Source organism: Silene latifolia, unplaced genomic scaffold, assembly GCF_048544455.1.
Source record: "Silene latifolia isolate original U9 population unplaced genomic scaffold, ASM4854445v1 scaffold_70, whole genome shotgun sequence".
Taxonomy (NCBI): Eukaryota; Viridiplantae; Streptophyta; class Magnoliopsida; order Caryophyllales; family Caryophyllaceae; genus Silene; species Silene latifolia.
This window is the reverse complement of record NW_027413609.1, coordinates 659687-677594: the sequence shown is the minus strand read 5'-3', so window position 1 is coordinate 677594 and position 17908 is coordinate 659687. Positions and strand designations below refer to the sequence as shown.

The 17908-nt window shown below is 36.1% G+C and overlaps 1 long non-coding RNA gene across 3 annotated transcripts; it reads right to left on the bottom strand.

Annotated features, from left to right (window-relative positions):
- Positions 1-7402: 7402 nt before the first annotated feature.
- Positions 7403-13839, bottom strand: LOC141640013 (uncharacterized). 3 transcript variants are annotated; one of them, XR_012542801.1, is made up of 6 exons: positions 13061-13796; positions 11645-11792; positions 8830-9251; positions 8409-8504; positions 7941-8114; positions 7403-7860 (listed from the first exon to the last, which is right to left on the bottom strand). It is a non-coding gene; the product is annotated as an uncharacterized LOC141640013 (long non-coding RNA). The 3 variants fall into 3 exon arrangements; XR_012542802.1 differs by lacking the exon at positions 8409-8504 and adding an exon at positions 9347-9443 and having other exon boundaries at positions 13061-13784; XR_012542800.1 differs by lacking the exon at positions 8409-8504 and having other exon boundaries at positions 13061-13839.
- Between the last annotated feature and the right edge of the window lie 4069 nt (positions 13840-17908).

The following is a 17908-nucleotide window of genomic DNA, read 5'->3' as shown; positions in this document are numbered from 1 at the left end:
GTGTCCGCCCTTCTCTTCACCCTTTGCATTCTAAGACCGTGCTCTTACTTATTGGCGTCTACGTGCTTGAACTTTCGACCACGTAAGCTCGGATCCTTCTGAGTACCAGCCTCGTTTTGCATGACCGACCAATTTGACCAACTCCACTCAATCAAAACTTAATCAATTTAGCTTGATTCCTCTTAAGAGGGCACTTTCGTCGTATATTCGAGTCGAGCAATCACTAATCGTTAACTTAGTCAATCTCGTTTCGTCAAACATGTAAGTCTGAGGGTGTAAATCCCATGTTTTATTATTGTACCTTTTTATTGTATAAATTATTGTAAGATTTACGTCGAACACATATTTAAAACCGATTTATAAAACATTTTATTAAACCCTTTGTCGGATTAAAAAAGGGCAGACGTCAAGAAGAAACGCAAAGAATCGTTGCGCCTCTTGAAGAGTCGCAGATCTCTTGCGCTTCTCTTCCGAGGTTCTTGCCGTTTTCCTTTTCTTCTTCTTCCTTTGTTCTTCGTTGATTCGTCTTTTTTATTCGATTTCTTAATTTTTTTCTTCATTATTCATTCTTATAATAATTTTAAATATAATTAGTAACTTCTCACTTTTAATTTTCGACTTAAATCCCAAATAACCAATATTTGCGCGTTTTCGTCATTAAAATCAAATCCGGGTTTTAGAGATTCGATTCGTCCATATCAAGTCTCTGAAATTCATCTTTTGTATATTTTAAATCATACATTATCACCTAATCTAATTGAATTTGTGTAAATAAACCTGATTAAATCGTATTAGCAAACCTAATTAATTTATGTTAGCCGAAATTGTTAATTAATTCGTTCTAATTAGTTTGAGTCCATTCTTTATCGTTTTTATGACCAATTTGCATGTAATTAATCTGTTAAATCACTTCTACTTGAGTCAAATATCATTAATCGGTGATTAAATTACCAATGAATATTAACGATATGCAGTTCCGGCTTCACAGCCAGAACTCACCTCATGAACAGACGCAGTGATCACTGCGCCTCTTCCAAGGGACACAGCTCTGTTGCGCCTATTCCGGGTTGAGTTCTACCTCTGAACTTCCGTTTCTGCTTTGACCTAGTTCATTAGCTTACGTATTAATCAACTATTACCCGTATTATCATTACTAATCTGTTCGTTTTCTACTCTAAATTTATTTTCCCTTCCTTTTCTCAAATTATCCGTTTTAAGTGTATTTTCGACGTAAATCAATCATTAACCATTGTAGTTATTGTAATTTTAATTATTATATTTTATTGTGTCTTTATTATCATTTGTTTGTTTTCACATGTAATCAACCCTAAATCCATACTTCGACCCTAATGTATGTTTAATTACGTGTTCACCGACTTAGTTAACCTTCACATGCTAGGATTAAAATGTTGGATGTTGCATTGCATGCATATAATCGACAACATATCGAGTATAGTTGATTTCCCTAATCATTAGTAGAGGCCGCTATCGAGGCGGGCGGGATTAGGTGTTCGATCAAAAGAGCTTCCTAATACGTACCCTCACCCCTTACTCCAGATCTCTGTGAACATCCGTGTTCATTGGCATCCACGAGAGTCATTATAGACATAGAATGCTAAGGGTAATGAGTTCTTGGTGTCTATGTCACTACTTTGTGTATTGACATGACGCGAAGTATTCGAACGGTTTCCAATTTTCCACAATAAATTGGTGGCGACTCCACAAATGCAAACGCTTGTTTTCCCAAGCAACCCCGTGGGCCCCCCGTGTCCACACTTGTACAGCCTCATCTAATTGTGAACTAGAATATATGGTACTTATCCATTCTAGGTCCATATCCGCCTTCACATCTTCCCCAGTCTGGTCATTATCCTTATCCAGCTCAGCAATCGCCACTTCAGGTACATCGACAGCCGTTCCCGACAACTCAGCAGACACGTTCGCAGAGGCTGGTGCAGGTACCTCTCCAGTTCCTTGAACTTCAGCTACCGGCTGATCAGCAAGGCGCTCTGCTTTGTTAATCTCAGCGGTCGAGAACAAGAACTGAGTTACAGGGGGCTCAACTTCCGTGGACTTAGCCTCCTCAATTTCCTCATCCGCTAACTCACGCTCCCCAGCAACCCACTCGTTCGTAGTTAAAGGCTGCTCTTGTTCCTTCTGAGTCGCAGTCATAGCATATAACTTCTTCTCAGCTTCATTAACTTCTTCTTTTGTGTACATCTCTAAAAGAACTTCAGGGTCAAAAACCTGTGGTGCTTCTGAAATTGGTTCACCAACGTCCTCCTCCTTTTCAACTACTTTCTGCCTTTTGTAAATTACACGAATTTCCTGGGAATTAATGAAGTCCAACTGGTTATCATTACAGTCATCCTCTCTGTTACCACTCTCATTAAATTAAGCCGTGTTGTAAAATTCCACGGCCTCCATAATCTGTTTTGTAGACACTTCGCGTGCTCTCTCTGTCTTGTTCAACTCATTCAATTGTAGCGGCTACGCTGCTTTCGAGGTCTCTGCCAAGATCTTCATGAATCTCTCCCTCGTTCTCCTCATCCTCATCGTCCACACACTCACCATCCTCCTGCTCCTCTCCCGCTTCCTCTTCCTCGTCTGCCTCTTCCTCGTCTTCCTCCCCGTCTGCCTCATCATCCACCTTCTTATTCTCCTCCTGATCCCCTGAACTAACTGTTCATGACCCACCTTGTTGCAGCACAAGAGCTGATTTCACATAATCGTTTATTCGTTCAGCTATCTGTTGCATTTCTACAACATATTCCTTCATCTGTTGGCTTTGAAAGAATGATTGGGTGCATTGTGTACGGACAGGATCACTTGAATCCGTAGGATCTCCTGTTAACCTTTTGAGCGTCATGGCTGCATCTGCATACCATGAATAGAAGACGGTAGCATTCCTCTGCAACTTCAAATAAAGCTCATGGACATCCTACACTCAAAAAGAGAACAGAAAAGATACAGATACATTAGAAGTGCACAGCAAAAATAGTGTAACTCTAACATTAAAAAGGGAACTTCTAGTGCAGAGAAGTGTAATTACAACAGTCCTAAAAAAGTGTAATTCTAACGAGATCAATTGTAATTGTAGTGAAGAAAAGTTTAATTTTACCAACAAAAAATATAATTTTAATGAAAGAACGAGTAACTTTAAATAAGAAGTGTAATTATAATTGACAAATGTAGTAAAGAATAATTACATCAACAGCCCGAGCTTTCAACTCCTCATCATCTTCAACGCCGAATGGGAGTTCAATCTCAATGAACTTCTTCTGGTAGGACGTGGAAGTCAGCTGTTTTGCCGCGTCAGTAAGCACATTGCCGATGGCCAAAACTTTGTTATCAGTGGGGATACCACTAATGCTTAACACTTCCTTTTGCAGGCATCGATGATACTTGACCAAGGATTTAGTTAGGCGACCCAAACACCTATTGTCTAGCTCACCATGTAACCTTTTAGACAGCATTTTCCGGTCCTAGTGCTTAATGAGAGGGAGGTCGTGGGGACAGCTCTTACCACCGAAATCATAACGTTGAAAATACGTAATAATTAAGAAAGGGATACACCCAAGCAAGAACTTTTTATTTTCCCGAACAGCTGCCGCAGCCTTAACAATGTTTTCAAGAACATAACTACACCAATCATACTGCGGAATAGCTTTCACATCTTCAACGGCTTTCAAAAGCTTGAAGTAAATCCCGCTATATGAAGTTGCAGTGAGGAATGATGACATGCTGAGCAGAACAAACAGCCTGCAAAATTGAGGACCTCCATCTTTGTATTTTTTTTCCAAGATATCGTTGAAGACAATTCCTAAATCCAGCCCCTCGTAACCCCCTTAACATTGTACGCTTTCCGCCATTTATCTTTCAAACGCTTGTTCTCCGACGCTTGAGAGCCCTTTTGGCGGCCCGTAGGTATTACTTGAACCGTTTTAGGGCCAAGCGGTAACATGAAACAGTCATATACGTCATGCTTCGTGACCATGAACTCTTTCCGTTTAGAGGCCCGGAAAACATACGACTCATCGCTAAATGCATTAAGAAAATATTTAACATAATCCAGAGGGTATGATTTAAGCTTCAGCTCCAATATACCTCCAAAGCCAATCCTACGAACCGCCGCTCGCTGAGCATTATTCAGCTTTTCCACCAGCTCAACAAGCTGCTTCGGGCGGCACTTGACCGACACCCGAGTAATTTTGTTCTTGCCTGCTTCAGCCTCCTCATGGTCTCGACATCCGGTGAAGAAACAAAACATCAATTACTGATTAATTGATGACTACAACACTAAAAAAAAGTGTAATTTACACAACAAAAAAATGTAATTTTAAACAAAAAAATGTAATTTTAAGCAACTACGATGTAATTTTAAGAAACAAAAGTGTAATTTTAATGACAAAAAGGTAATTTTAGGCGACAAAAGTGTAATTCTAGCTGACAAAAGTGTAATTTTAAGAAACAAAAGTGTAATTTTAACAGACAAAAGGTGTAATTTTAGCTGACAAAAGTGTAATTCTAGCTGACAAAAGTGTAATTTTAAGGAAAAAAAAATGTAATTTTAACAGACAAAGGTATAATTTTAGCTGACAAAAGTGTAATTCTAGCTGACAAAAGTGTAATTTTAGCAAAAAAAAGTGTAATTTTAGCAAACAAAAGTGCAATTTTAAGAAACAAAAGTGTAATTTTAGCAAAAAAATTGTAATTTTAATAAACAAAAGTGTAATTTTAACAGATAAAAGTGTAATTTTAGCAGACAAAGGTATAATTCTAGCTGAGAAAAGGGTAATTTTAGCAAACAAAACTGTAATTTTAACAAAAAAAAGTGTAATTTTAAGAAACAAAAGTATAATTTTAACAAATAAAAGTATAATTTTAATAAACATCGCGAGATTCTGATTACAAAGGTAATCTGACTACCAAATTGTTACAAATCATAAACTAAACAAATAATAATGAACCTAAACTGAGAAAAACGATTGTTCATAATGTATAAATTTGAATTCAAACTAATATTAATGGAATTAAATAGTCATAATGAACCTATAAACATAATAGTTATACAACAAAATAGTTATCTGGGTATGTAAATGTGCTACAATATCTGGGTAATCTGAATTAATATGAACATAACAATCAAAATACATGAAGCCAATACAGTAATCCAATAGAATAGTACACACAACAATGGCGAATACATAACATTCACCAATAAATTAAACTGCAATGGATAAATTATAAAAAATGGATAATCAAAATATATGAAGAAAAAAAACCATAAAACTCTAAAAAGCAAAAAAACGATTACCTTTATAACCTAAATTAAATTAATCGAAATGGACGATAATGGCAGCTTGCAAGTGAGTGAAGAAAATGGAGTAGAAACTAATAATCAGGTAACAAAATAGAGATAAAGTGAGGAGATTTTGAGAGCAGTTTATTTTTGAGACGGTTGATTATATTTGGCGATTAATTTGGGGGAAGTTTATTTTTTGAATAATTGATTGAAATGAGAAATGGGGGGAAGGCAATGAGACGTGTATGATGGTTGATTGACAACCTACTTGCATGTTCATGCCTATGAAGGGTAGGATGAGAGAGGTAATTAAACTAGTCATTAGAATAATATTATTAGTTGCTTTTTACTTCTAATCTAAGCCATTCATATACAAGATCTAAGGGTACACAAGAGAACTTATGGACTCACTCTTAGTAGAAGGACTTAGTTGATCCTAATAATAATATATATATATATATATATATATATATATATATATATATATATATATATATATATATATATATAGAATCGGGATCACGTCTTCTTAAATTATGGTATTTAACTTTACGAACTCATTAATAACCAATAGATTAAATATATCTACGGTCCACGTTACATCCAATGAATACTCCAGAATCCCCCCACACAGAACCCCTTTTTCCTTAAACTAGTAGCCTTGTCCTAACCCAACCTTCTCCTACTCCCTCTCTCACCCCGGTGACGCCGTCAAGCCACTGACGAGCACCATTAACACCGGCGAACCTGCATACAAATATCCTCCTTGACATCTTTAGCACACCATCATAAGTTCATAATCATCAGGGATCTCGTCACGGTCGACGATGATCGCGAAGTTACCGCATCTTATCCGGCGATGCATTGACCACGTGCGTGCTCCACTGCCATTCTTTGACATTAATATTTAACTCCGAGTGTTACATTTGTAGATCCGACGGTTAAATTTGGAGTCTGAAAATATCCTCGTCGGCGAAATTTGAATCTCCTAGTGATGGTGGTTGGAACGGCGTTAATTGGCAGTGGTTTCCCGCTTCTCGGTTCGCCGTCGACAATTTCTGAATGGTCATTGATATTGTCGGGAATTTTTTAGTAGTCTAGTTACGGCTGTTGGTTCGGTACGATAGATGTCGTGCGTGTGAGATCGATTCATGGTGGTGGTGGTGGTGGACTGAGGTGGACGGTTGTAGTGACTGGTGGATTGGGTAATGCTGATGTGGTTCTGATAAGTGGTAGTTCATGGGTTGGGTAGCCGTGGTGGTGCCGTGGTTGTGATTGTGGAAAGTGATAGGGTGGTGGTTGTGGTTTTAGGCAGTGGTAGGATGGTGGATAGTAGTAGGGTGATTGGTGGTTGATGGTAGTGGTGTAGTTTATAGTTTTGGGGTAGATACACGACGTGTTGTTATCGGATACATGTATGAATTCTATTAGATACACGTATGATTCGTGTATCTCAGAGCACTGATATTTGTATATGCCAGTACTTTGTTAGATGAGCTAACTCTTCACTTCGTAAGATATCAACGTTAGTTTATTTTATATGTTTGTAGTATCTCTTCTTTTTGTCAGGATTAGTTTTACCATATATTGATCATATGCACACATGTCAATCAATATTTGTTTTTTACGACGTAAGGGTAAATATTGGTGAAGTAATGTTGATATTTTGAAATATTTGTGCTTTTCATTGGGGCAATATACTAAAGGAAACAAAAGGAAATATTTTTAAATTAATTACTTTTATTTATTTTCAAAAATATATATACCTCTACCGAGAGTATATTATGCTTCTACTTGTAAAATAGGATATGAACGACCTAAAGGTAACATTTTGAAGGATCAAAAACGTAATTGTTGGCCGACCTTCACCTTGCAAGCTAGTTGCACCTCTTTACCTTGCTAGATGCATACATTTACCTTGCTAAATACACATCTCTAGCAAGGTAGATACACATCTTTGACAAGCTAGATACACACCTTTAAATTGTTAGATACATGTCTTCATCTTACAAGATACATACCTTTAGATTGTTAGATACATTTCTTTCTTTATCTTGCTAGAGGATACTCTATTCACTTCATTTAACGCATGGACAATTTTGAGTACAAAGAAACCGCTCATTCATTGAAACACGGGATACACAAACTTAATCTGAGTACCTCAGTACAAATTATCTCATCTTCATAAATCTATCACAAACATTTCTCACAAAGATGGATCTTACTAAAAACTGATAACAAATTATCAAGTATTTCTATTAGAAGAAATAATCATCTCCTCATGTTTCTGGCTTTCTTAATACATCAGATAACCTAAACACCTGCAATTTAGCACAGTTCATAACTTACAGCCTTACACCCTCTTCAAGCCGAATTTCATCCGAAACATTAGGCTAATTCTAATGTTCTTTTCAAGTAGAACAACTGAAAAACAAGCTGCAGTCCTGACAGTGTAGTCAATCTTACCAATCTTTCAAATATAAAAAATCAATCATCCGATCAATCGCTTTCACCAATGATGCTAGCAATTACAGTGAAACATTCAGCTGTCATTCCTGCAATCAAAGCATTCTTTTAATCCATCAAATACTCATATTACTAGATACACACCTTTAGTAAGTATTACAGGACTCACCATTGCATCATACTCAACCGCATTCAACTGATCCTTGGCATGAGTCTTGGTCATTTGCTTGAGGTGTAGTGTATGCAGATCATTCACTTTGCAATAATTAGTTTTCGCAATCTCATAGCCTTCAGCCCCTCTACTTCTAGTTCTTCAGTGAGTATCTTGAGGAGCGACCTTGTTCTGCAGGCGGAAATGCAATTAAAATTAAGTTCAGGAACGATCTCATAATTTACAGCATAATACTACCAGAAAAAGCGGTCATTAAGCCTTTATTATACATCAAGGTCGAATCACTACTCAGAAATGAACAGCAGAGGTCTTGTTAATCACGTCATTGTGCACAAAAATGTATTGCAGCTAACTATTTGACAATCTAAAAATGAAATGTGCTTGATTCGAAGCCTGCATTACCTAGATACACATATTACTTAGTCTAGATACACATATCAGTATTGTGAGATACATAAATCATACATGTATCTAGTAACGATACTTCATGTATCCACCTCATTGGAATCTTGATACATGGTCGGCTTTTGCCGAGCATTCGCACTTGATAGGCTATTGTCACTGCAAAACACCCACCACAAATAAGTTCACCTTCAGAACATCAATATACTATCAACATCCGACAACCAATCACGCTTCATGTAGGACATGTTTTCGCAATCCAACTTCACATGATTTGGTAGAATAAACAAACAAACTGAAACTTTGAGTTAGTAGCCATAAAACTAAACTACCTAACCGAGATAATCTAATTAATTTCAGCTCGAATCAACGACGAATACCAACAAAACATAAAAACAACCACAAACTACAATTAATCTAGTAAAGAAACTACAATTCCCACACCACATATTCACAATGAAACCGCAAAAGTAAAAAAAAATACCTAGAAACTGAATGAGGAGTTGCCAAATCGCCCCCGGTTTGCTGCTTTTGCCCCGTCATCTACTGCTCTGCTTTTGCCCCATCATTTCCAAGTCCAGTTGTTTAGGCCATAATTACAACTTTGTCGCGATTTTTTACTTCGTTTCCAGCAGATCTATAGTTAAAATCACAGTTGATCTTATCCAATGGTTGCCGAAAAGAGTAGTGACGCAGTTGGTCGTCGCTCCTCCGGTGTTTGGTTGGTCGAGGGTGATGCCGGCATCAAGCTAAGGTGGCTGTGGTCAGGTGGTGGTGGATGGGGATAAGAAAGTATTAGAAGAAACTGGGTCATTAGGTGACTGGTGGTTCACGGAGGTTGCCACCGGCCGCCGACAGTAGGCTGAATCTGGGCAGTGATCGCTCCGTCATCGTCGCTGGGATTCCCTGGGGGCAGCAGAAGTCAGTATATGAAGATATAGGATGAGAGAGTAGTGGGGTTGGTTTTTAACTCATAGAAGGGTTTTTGAGTTAGTTCGTACTGAACTCTCGTTCGTACGGGATCTCTTTTCTTAGGGAAGATCTGACAATATTGAAGCTCCAAAACTCATCTTGTCCACCTCTTTTCTTAGGGACGATCTGGCAATATTGAAGGACTTAAACAATGAAAAAATAGAAAATAGTTCGAAACGATCAAGAAGGCGAAAACGAAAGGTGTTATCTGCTTAAATCTGTACACATCAAGACTACATATCTACTACTATCATTCTTGAACACCCTGAAGAAAATAGCAGTTTGTTCTGTCAATTTTTGAGACGCCAAAACCAGAAACCCGAATAGCCCAACTTTGCCTTCAACGGCCTCACTTTTCTCGGCACAAAGGAGCTGCGGGTCAACCCATTTGGCCTCCATGGACTCAGCCTCTTCTAAGGTAAGCAGTTCGAATGAGACCTCGATAACAGTCTACCACCACCAACAACTTCATATTTCATTATCCCTAGTCCCTCAAGGCATTAACTCTTCTATAAGATCGTCGAGACAGTATGGACACACACATCATGTCAGACACTTCTAAGTTCTAACCGAGTCTAACTAATATAGACGTTTAAAAGACTGTAATTTAATTAAATGCAAATTATCCTCCTCTTTCAAAGGAGTAATTAGGACAGCCTACTCCCAAAAAAAAATTAGAGCAGAGGGGTAGATAAACTCAAAATTCATACTTACACTTTTATACAAACTGTCAAAAAAAAAAAGAATTTTTTTACAGAATCCATAGCCAAAACACATCATTAATGACAAGTACAAGAGGCAACACCAGATATCAATGGTAGGTATAAAAATGAACTTTCATATAGGTACCGGAACTTCTCTCAAGTAGATACACCTCTCTAATTTGCTTACAGTTATGAGAAAAGCATACTTCTCTAGACACTTATTCTAGTCTCTCCTTCTCAACATTTATCCATACGAGTATACGAGTATTAAACTTTGAATGCGCTTCTGTTGTTCAGCTGATCTTGTATTAGCCAAAGCTTTTCAACCACACCAATCATACTAGGCCTTTTCTCCCCGTTTGAAATGAATAGTAAATTTCAACAGTGAGTTAAACTAATAAAAAAAGCATACCATAAAATAGAAAAACTCATAGGACTGCTGCCTGTAACCAAATTTCCATAGACATTAATTCATATCTTTCTTTATCTTCTTTGTAATCCTTTCACCATAGTACTTCTTATACAGGGCGAGAAATAAACCATTGGAAGTCGTCTTAAAAAGTATTAGATGCCAAAAATACACATAGTATTACTACCGCATACACATGGTATTAACACTAGATACACAAATTGATACCGTATAGATTTGCGTTACCGCATACACATGGTATTAACACTAGATACACAAATTGATACCGTATAGATTTGCGTATCCAGTAGTAAAACCATGTGTATCTGTGCTGGTATTTTGGGTATCCAAGATTTAAAGATCAACCAAGACCACACACCTGGCCACCACCACCACCACACCTACTGCTAGCACCACCACACCATCCCCCTCGAAAATGGCTTACCCTATCTTTTTAAGGTTTAGTTTTTTTTTTTGCCCTCCCATTTCGATAATAAGGGAAAGGGTTTAAGGTTTGATTCAGCGGCTCCGTGTAGCGGACCGTCTAATCCAATCCTACTCTCTTTCCCGTCCTAAATTTAGGATACCCGTCACCCTCGTTGAGTTGCTAGATACAAACTTTTAGCATGTTAGATACATACCTCTAGCTAGCTAGATACACTCCATTAAGTTGGTAGATACATACCTCTAGCTAGCTAGATACACTTCTCTAATTTGGTAGATAAATATCTCTAATTATCTAGATACACTTGTTTAAGTTTCTAGATACACTTCTCTAACTTGCTAGATACATTCTAATTATCTAGATACAATCCGTTAAGTATGCTCATGTTTAGCTATGAAAACAACACGATTATAACCATATCATCAGCATCAAAATGTCATGAGTACAACCATCGTCCAAATGGCATGACTCGTATCCTGGTTTGAAACAAACCAAATTGAAAATTGCAGATTTACTTAAAAAGGATAAAAATACGTCATACATGAGCATCCCGCTTTACGATTTGTACTCATTTTTTAGTTATCATATGGATAAAATAATTTACCTTTATGAGTCCTACTCATTTTTTAGTTATCATATTCACTTGCATTTTATGTTACCTTTCTATTTATGGGGATTGTAGGATCATCATTCGAGTAGGTAAAACGAATATACCATGGAAAAAAATATATACTAATTCTTTAAAGAATGGTGAAAAGAGAGAGCTTACCACTAGCTAAAAGATATAGAATTATTAAAATGCTCAACAGTTTCCCGAAGGTTTTCTTTCTTCCTTTGGAGATCCTCCTAGAGTCCTAGCGCCTAGCGGTCCAAGACAATACAAGATTCAGAAAGGTTTATCACCTCCTCAATTCCAGCTGCATATTACGATTGACAATGTTTAAGAACAAACGAGAATGGTAGGCAGATATTTGCTCTGTAAGATAAACAAATGTAACATACTAAAAAAATAGATAAAAGAAAACATAGTAGTGTAAAGAAATAAGGATTACATGTGAAAAATTCAGAACGAGCTAGGACTCAAAATGAGAAAAGTAGAAAATATGAATGAAATTATCAGAGTTACAATATACCCATGTAATTCATTAAGATAGCAAAAGAAAAAGTTAACTAAAACTGTCATATTTTATTATTAAGTCTCCTGTAAAACGGTTTTAATAATAAAGCATTGTGAAAAGATTTTACAATGTCAAGAGTGATGATTGTCCCTATCTAGCCGTCTCTCGTTCTACCCTTTGATATGAAGGTCGTAATGCCATAGGTACGTGAATGCACAAAAGCATTGGAGAAAGAAGGCATGCTCCACATTGCTAAGACTCTTAATACAAATTTATTAAAAAATTTCTAGATAATTTCAACTTTTTCCAATAATTCGCCATTACTCAAATCTAATCTTTGTATCTTTTCTTCACCTCCTTCCACTCACTTACTTTGATTAATCATTATTGTTATGAGCGCTTTTTATTAGATATTTTTTCCCCAACAGCTAACTATCTACTTACCAAACAGAGTAGACTTTGATTCATTCCTCAAACAGGCTATCCGTGAACAATTTTAAATTCTACTGTGTTTGATGCGTTATACTTACCGCTATTCCCGGGTAACTATTACTTCATCCGTCTCAATCATTTATTCTATTCTTTTATTATTTGTGAACAATCAGTATTATAGCTCGGCCGAGTTTAATAATGCAAATTCAGCATTGTAATTGATTTCAATAATTTGTTACTCTACTTCTACTAAATTATACTCCATCTATGTTCCAAAATAATACTCGTTCACCCTCAATCATTTATTTAATCAGGTTATTTTAATAAAAGATAAACAAATACTTGGGATGGAGGAAGTACATATATTGATAATTGATTGTTAGGTATGGTTGTACAATAGAGTTGGACCATCTAATTTATGATTGAAAGAAGTTAACTTGCAGACATCATTAAACCACATATTTGAAACAACAGAACATTGAGAAATCTCTTCACAATTCTATTGTTCAAACTGGATATTTGCTCTGTAATAAAAACAGTCACCGTCTCACCGGCTGCCAACTTGAGAACTATACCTACCATTTGCTAATTCTAGGCAACAAACCAACATTATATAAAATCAGCAAAATACAAACCTTGCTAATCCTTTACGGCGATAGTTGAGCTGGACGTATTGAAGAAGATTAGGAAAAAAGGCCGCCAGGTTGTCTTCCTTTGCCCATCTCAGCACTCTCGAGCCACGGTAACCAACCATAGCTCCTTGCAGCTCCAGATACACAAGTCAATTTTGTGTATCTTGTAATACTAGCTTGTGTATCTACGGTCATATATTATGCAACCACCACTCACCACCTCACGATCACCACCATTGAGCAACCCTACCCACGAGGCCACGAGTAACAGCTGACCCATCACGCAATGTCGTCCACTAACCTCATATATGAACCATCGACACCAATATCAGCATTGACCCCTCCACGCAACCCACATGTGACTACCCCACTGCGTAGCCGTGCCCCAATTACTTTTTTTCTTCATAAAACTCAATTTAAATATTAGATCTACCAAAAACGGTGTAAGATTTCAAAAATTTATTTGATCTAGCGAGGTTATTGCGAAATTTGGAGCTGGATAATGGTCTCCGTCGAAGTTTTCGTCGCCGGCAAAGTTGACGAATAGAGCTGGCGGTTGGTCGGGTTCATCGGCGTAGATATCAACAGTAGAATCGTCGGGTTCCGACATATCTCATGATGGTCGGAAGCTGCAATGAGTGGTGATGGAGGTGATGGTGGAGGATAAGGACAAGGGAGAAGGAAGTTGGGATAGTGGGTAAGGTGAAGGAATGTGAAGGTACGGGTGAGATATGTTACTGGATAGATTGGCCTGTTAAAAAAAGAGTTCGTACAGTTCGTACGGGATCTCGCCCTATATATATATATAGTAAAGTTCTTATAAGTCCCTCATATATTTTGAGTCCATATGTCGTCACTACATCTCTTGGATCTTCTAACATTGATGGTTTAGATTGAAAGCAAGAAACACACTTAACACTAATTAATTTTCTATACACTAATTAATTATACTTTCTCTCTCTAGCTTTAATTATACATTCACGAATTAATTATTCTACCCAATTAACACTATCTTTGTCTTCCTATATTTTCAAGTTTATACAATTTTTTTTTGAGAGAGTTTATACAAATTTTGTGACACTTTTACTGTTTTAAAAGTGTAACTTTAACAAAAAAAATTGTAATTTTAACAAAAAGAAAGCGGTTTTGACGGATATTATTTTGCGTTTTACGACAAATTTGAAATTTTAAAGCAGGTTTACGACATTTTTTGAGAAATATTATTTCAAATTTTTCAAATTTTAACACAACTCATTGTAAATTAAGTGAGTTATAAGTGTAACTTTAGTCTTTTAAAAGTGTAACTTTAGTCCATTAAAGTGTAATTTTAGTCCATTAAATTATAATTTTAGTCCAAAAAAGTAACTTTAATCCATTAAAGTGTAATTTTAGTCCATTAAATTGTAATTTTTAGTCCAGAAGTGTAATTTTAAACCATTAAAGTGTAATTTTAGTCCATTGAGAGTGTATCTCTAGTCCATATTAAAAGTGTAACTTTAATCTATTGAGAATGTAACTTTAGTCCATCGAGAGTGTAACTTTAGTCATTTCAGAGTGTAACTTTAGTCCATTGAGAGTATAACTCTAGTCATTGAGAGGGTCACCTTAATAGAGATAAGTGTAACTTTAATGGAGATATGGGTAATTTTCATAGATAAAAGTGTAACTTTAATAATAGAGAAAAATGTAACTTTAACAGAAAAAATGCAACTTTATCAGAAAAAAGTGTAATTTTAATAGATAAAAGTGTAACTTTAATAATAGAAAAAACTGTAACTTTAAGTCTTTAACAGAAAAAATGTAACTTTAATAGAAAAAAGTATAGTTTTAAAGAAGAAAATGTAATTTTAATGAAGAAAAGTGTAACTTTAATAAGTGTAACTTTAATAGAGAAAAATGTAATTTTAATAGAGAAAACTGTAATTTTAAGAAGTGTAACTGTAATTTTAAGAAGTGTAATTTTAATAGAGAAAAGTGTAACTTTAATAAAGATAAAGATAAGTGTAATCTTAACTTTACTAGAAGATAAAAATCAACAAATAAAGAGAAAATATGCAAAAAAAAAAAAAAGATCTAGGTTTAACTTAGATCTAAAATTTAAAAAATAATGAAAAAAACACAACCAATCAGATCTAAAAGTTACAAAAAAATAATTTAAAAACTAAAACAAAAAAAAAATAGAAAAAAAAAACACAAAAAAAGAAAAGAAAAATAAAATAAAACAAAACACCACCATCATAGACATTTACCATCACCACCACCAAAACTTAAAAAAACAAAACGCAACACTCGAACACCACCAATCTTTACAGATCTAACATTAAAATAAAAGTACCATTAAAAAAACGAAATTTGTAAAGAAAATCTGAAAAAAGAAAAAATAACAAGAGATTTGAAAAATATAAAAATATAAAATAACCCACCAACAAATAACACAACTTTCACCACATTCTAATTTAAAACAACAAATCTGAAATATATTGTATATATTTAAAAAAAAAAAAAAAAGCAAAACAACGAACACCAACACGATCCACAACCACCACACTCCGACGCTGCCGCCTCCTATCATCTACCGACCCCCATCTTAGACCCACCACCATCACCACCATATCACCACCAACACAGCCTAACCGCCCAACAAAAAAAAATGAAATTGGAAAAAAAATAAATAAAGCAGATCTGAGTCGGGTGGGTGCTGGACAGTGGTGGGAAAGTCGGCTGGTGTGGGGTGGATGGCGTGAGGCCGGTGAGGGGGAGGGTGAGGCGGAGGGTGAGCGCGTGAGGGTGAGGCTGGTGTGGGGTGGAGGGCGTGAAGGTGAGTGGTCGGTGGTAAAGGAGAGAGGCAGTGGGTCGCATGAGCGAGGGGTGGTTGACGGAGAAGGAGAGGGTGAGGGTGAGGCGGTAGCCTTCGGAGGTGGCGGTGTCAGTCTGGTGGTGGGTGTAAGTGGTTTGTGGGTAGGAGGTTGGTGAGGAAGAGAGAGGAGATATTTTGGGGTTGGAATTATTTGATGATTTTTCTAAATAGTTTGGGGTTTGAGAGAGGTGAGGGATAAATTATGTTAGATGAGAGAGAAGCTAAGTGAGTGGAAAGAAAATCATATATAGTGAATTAGGGAATAATTAGGGTGAGTTGTGTAATTAGTATGAGAATGAGAGAGAAAGGGTGAAATTAGATCATTAATCCTTTTTTTTAGCTTTTTATCTTAGCCCTCCATTTTTAAGATCCAAAGGCTTATAGTGAGACTTATGGACTCAAGGGAAGGATGGGGACTCATATGATCCTAATACTATATATATATATATATATATATATATATATATATATATATATATATATATATATATATATATATATATTTATAGAAATAGGATCATGTGTGAACCTAAAGTTCGGTGCGAACTAAAAATCCCAACCGCTTATTCTATCACATTTACACACTCCCGTCACAGTTTTCTCTCTCCCACTAAAACTGACTCCCATTCTCTCTCATTACTAATGACGACGGCGATGGCGACGGATCTTCGACTGAGCTTCGACGGTGACAGATATACGCCTGCTCTTCGACGGTGACGGCATATATTTCTTCGATCCTTAATGTATGTTTTCCCCTTTTGCAACCGTAATTTTTCCTATTTTTCATTGTTGAGCTGCAGTTGTGATTTATTTTTCCTTTTTCATTACTCTAATACATGTTAAATTCTCATTTTCACAAGCTATTAGCTAAGTTAGAGCATCTCTAATTAGTTGGTACAACTGTTCTCTCTTCCTCATATGATTCTCACTGCAGCTGTGATTTAATTTTCCTTTTGCATTTGTTTTTTGTATTACTGTATGTTGTGAGAAAATATTGGGCAAAATCAACATTTTAATTCACCTTGACTGAACGAAACAAAACAAAAGCATCTATATAGATCAGTTTATTGTTGTGCATTGTTGATACAATTTTACTTCGAGTATTTTAAAAAATCTGATTGATTTGAACCTAGGTAGTGAAACCTGGAATTTATTTTGTCAAGCTAGATACAATCCTTTACGTTGTTATGTACACTCATTCGTCACGCTAGATACACCATGTTACCTTTGTTTAATTCCCCAGGTTTCATCCCATTCTCTCTATGGTGTCTTGGGGTAGCTAGATACAGTTTTTAATTCTTCTAGAAACACATCTTTAGCTGGCTATATACACTTTACTCCGTTATTGATAGACATCGCTTACAATGTCGATTTTTGCCTTAATTTTCCTTTTGCATTTGGTTTTTGTATTACTGTATGTTGTGAGAAAATATTGGGCAAAATGGACATTGTAATTTACCTTGACTGAACTAAACAAAACAAAAGCGTCTATATAGATCAGTTTATTGCTGTCCATTGTTGATACAATTTTACTTCGAGTATTTTAAAAAATCTAATTGATTTGAACCTAGGTAGTGAAACCCGGAATTTATTTTCTCAAGCTAGGTACAATCCTTTACCTAGTTATATACACTCATTTGTCAAGCTAGATACACTCTGTTACCTTTGTTTATTTTCCCAGGTTTCATGCCATTCCCTCTACGGTGTCTTTGGGTAGCTAGATACAGATGCTTCTAGAAACACACCTTCAGCTGGCTATATACACTTTTAGTCCATTATTGATAGTCATCGCTTACATACACATTTTCATAATTTTTTGTGTCACTAATAGTTCTATTTCAGTTGTTTCATATTCAAGTATGACAACATGGTGCAATGGTTGTGTTGCCAATCTTCTTGATGAGAATCAAGTGTCCTTTCACGCCCTTTATGTCACTGAAAAACAATCAGCTATGGGTTTCTCTTTTTCTCCGTTAAAGAAAGTTATAGTGCCT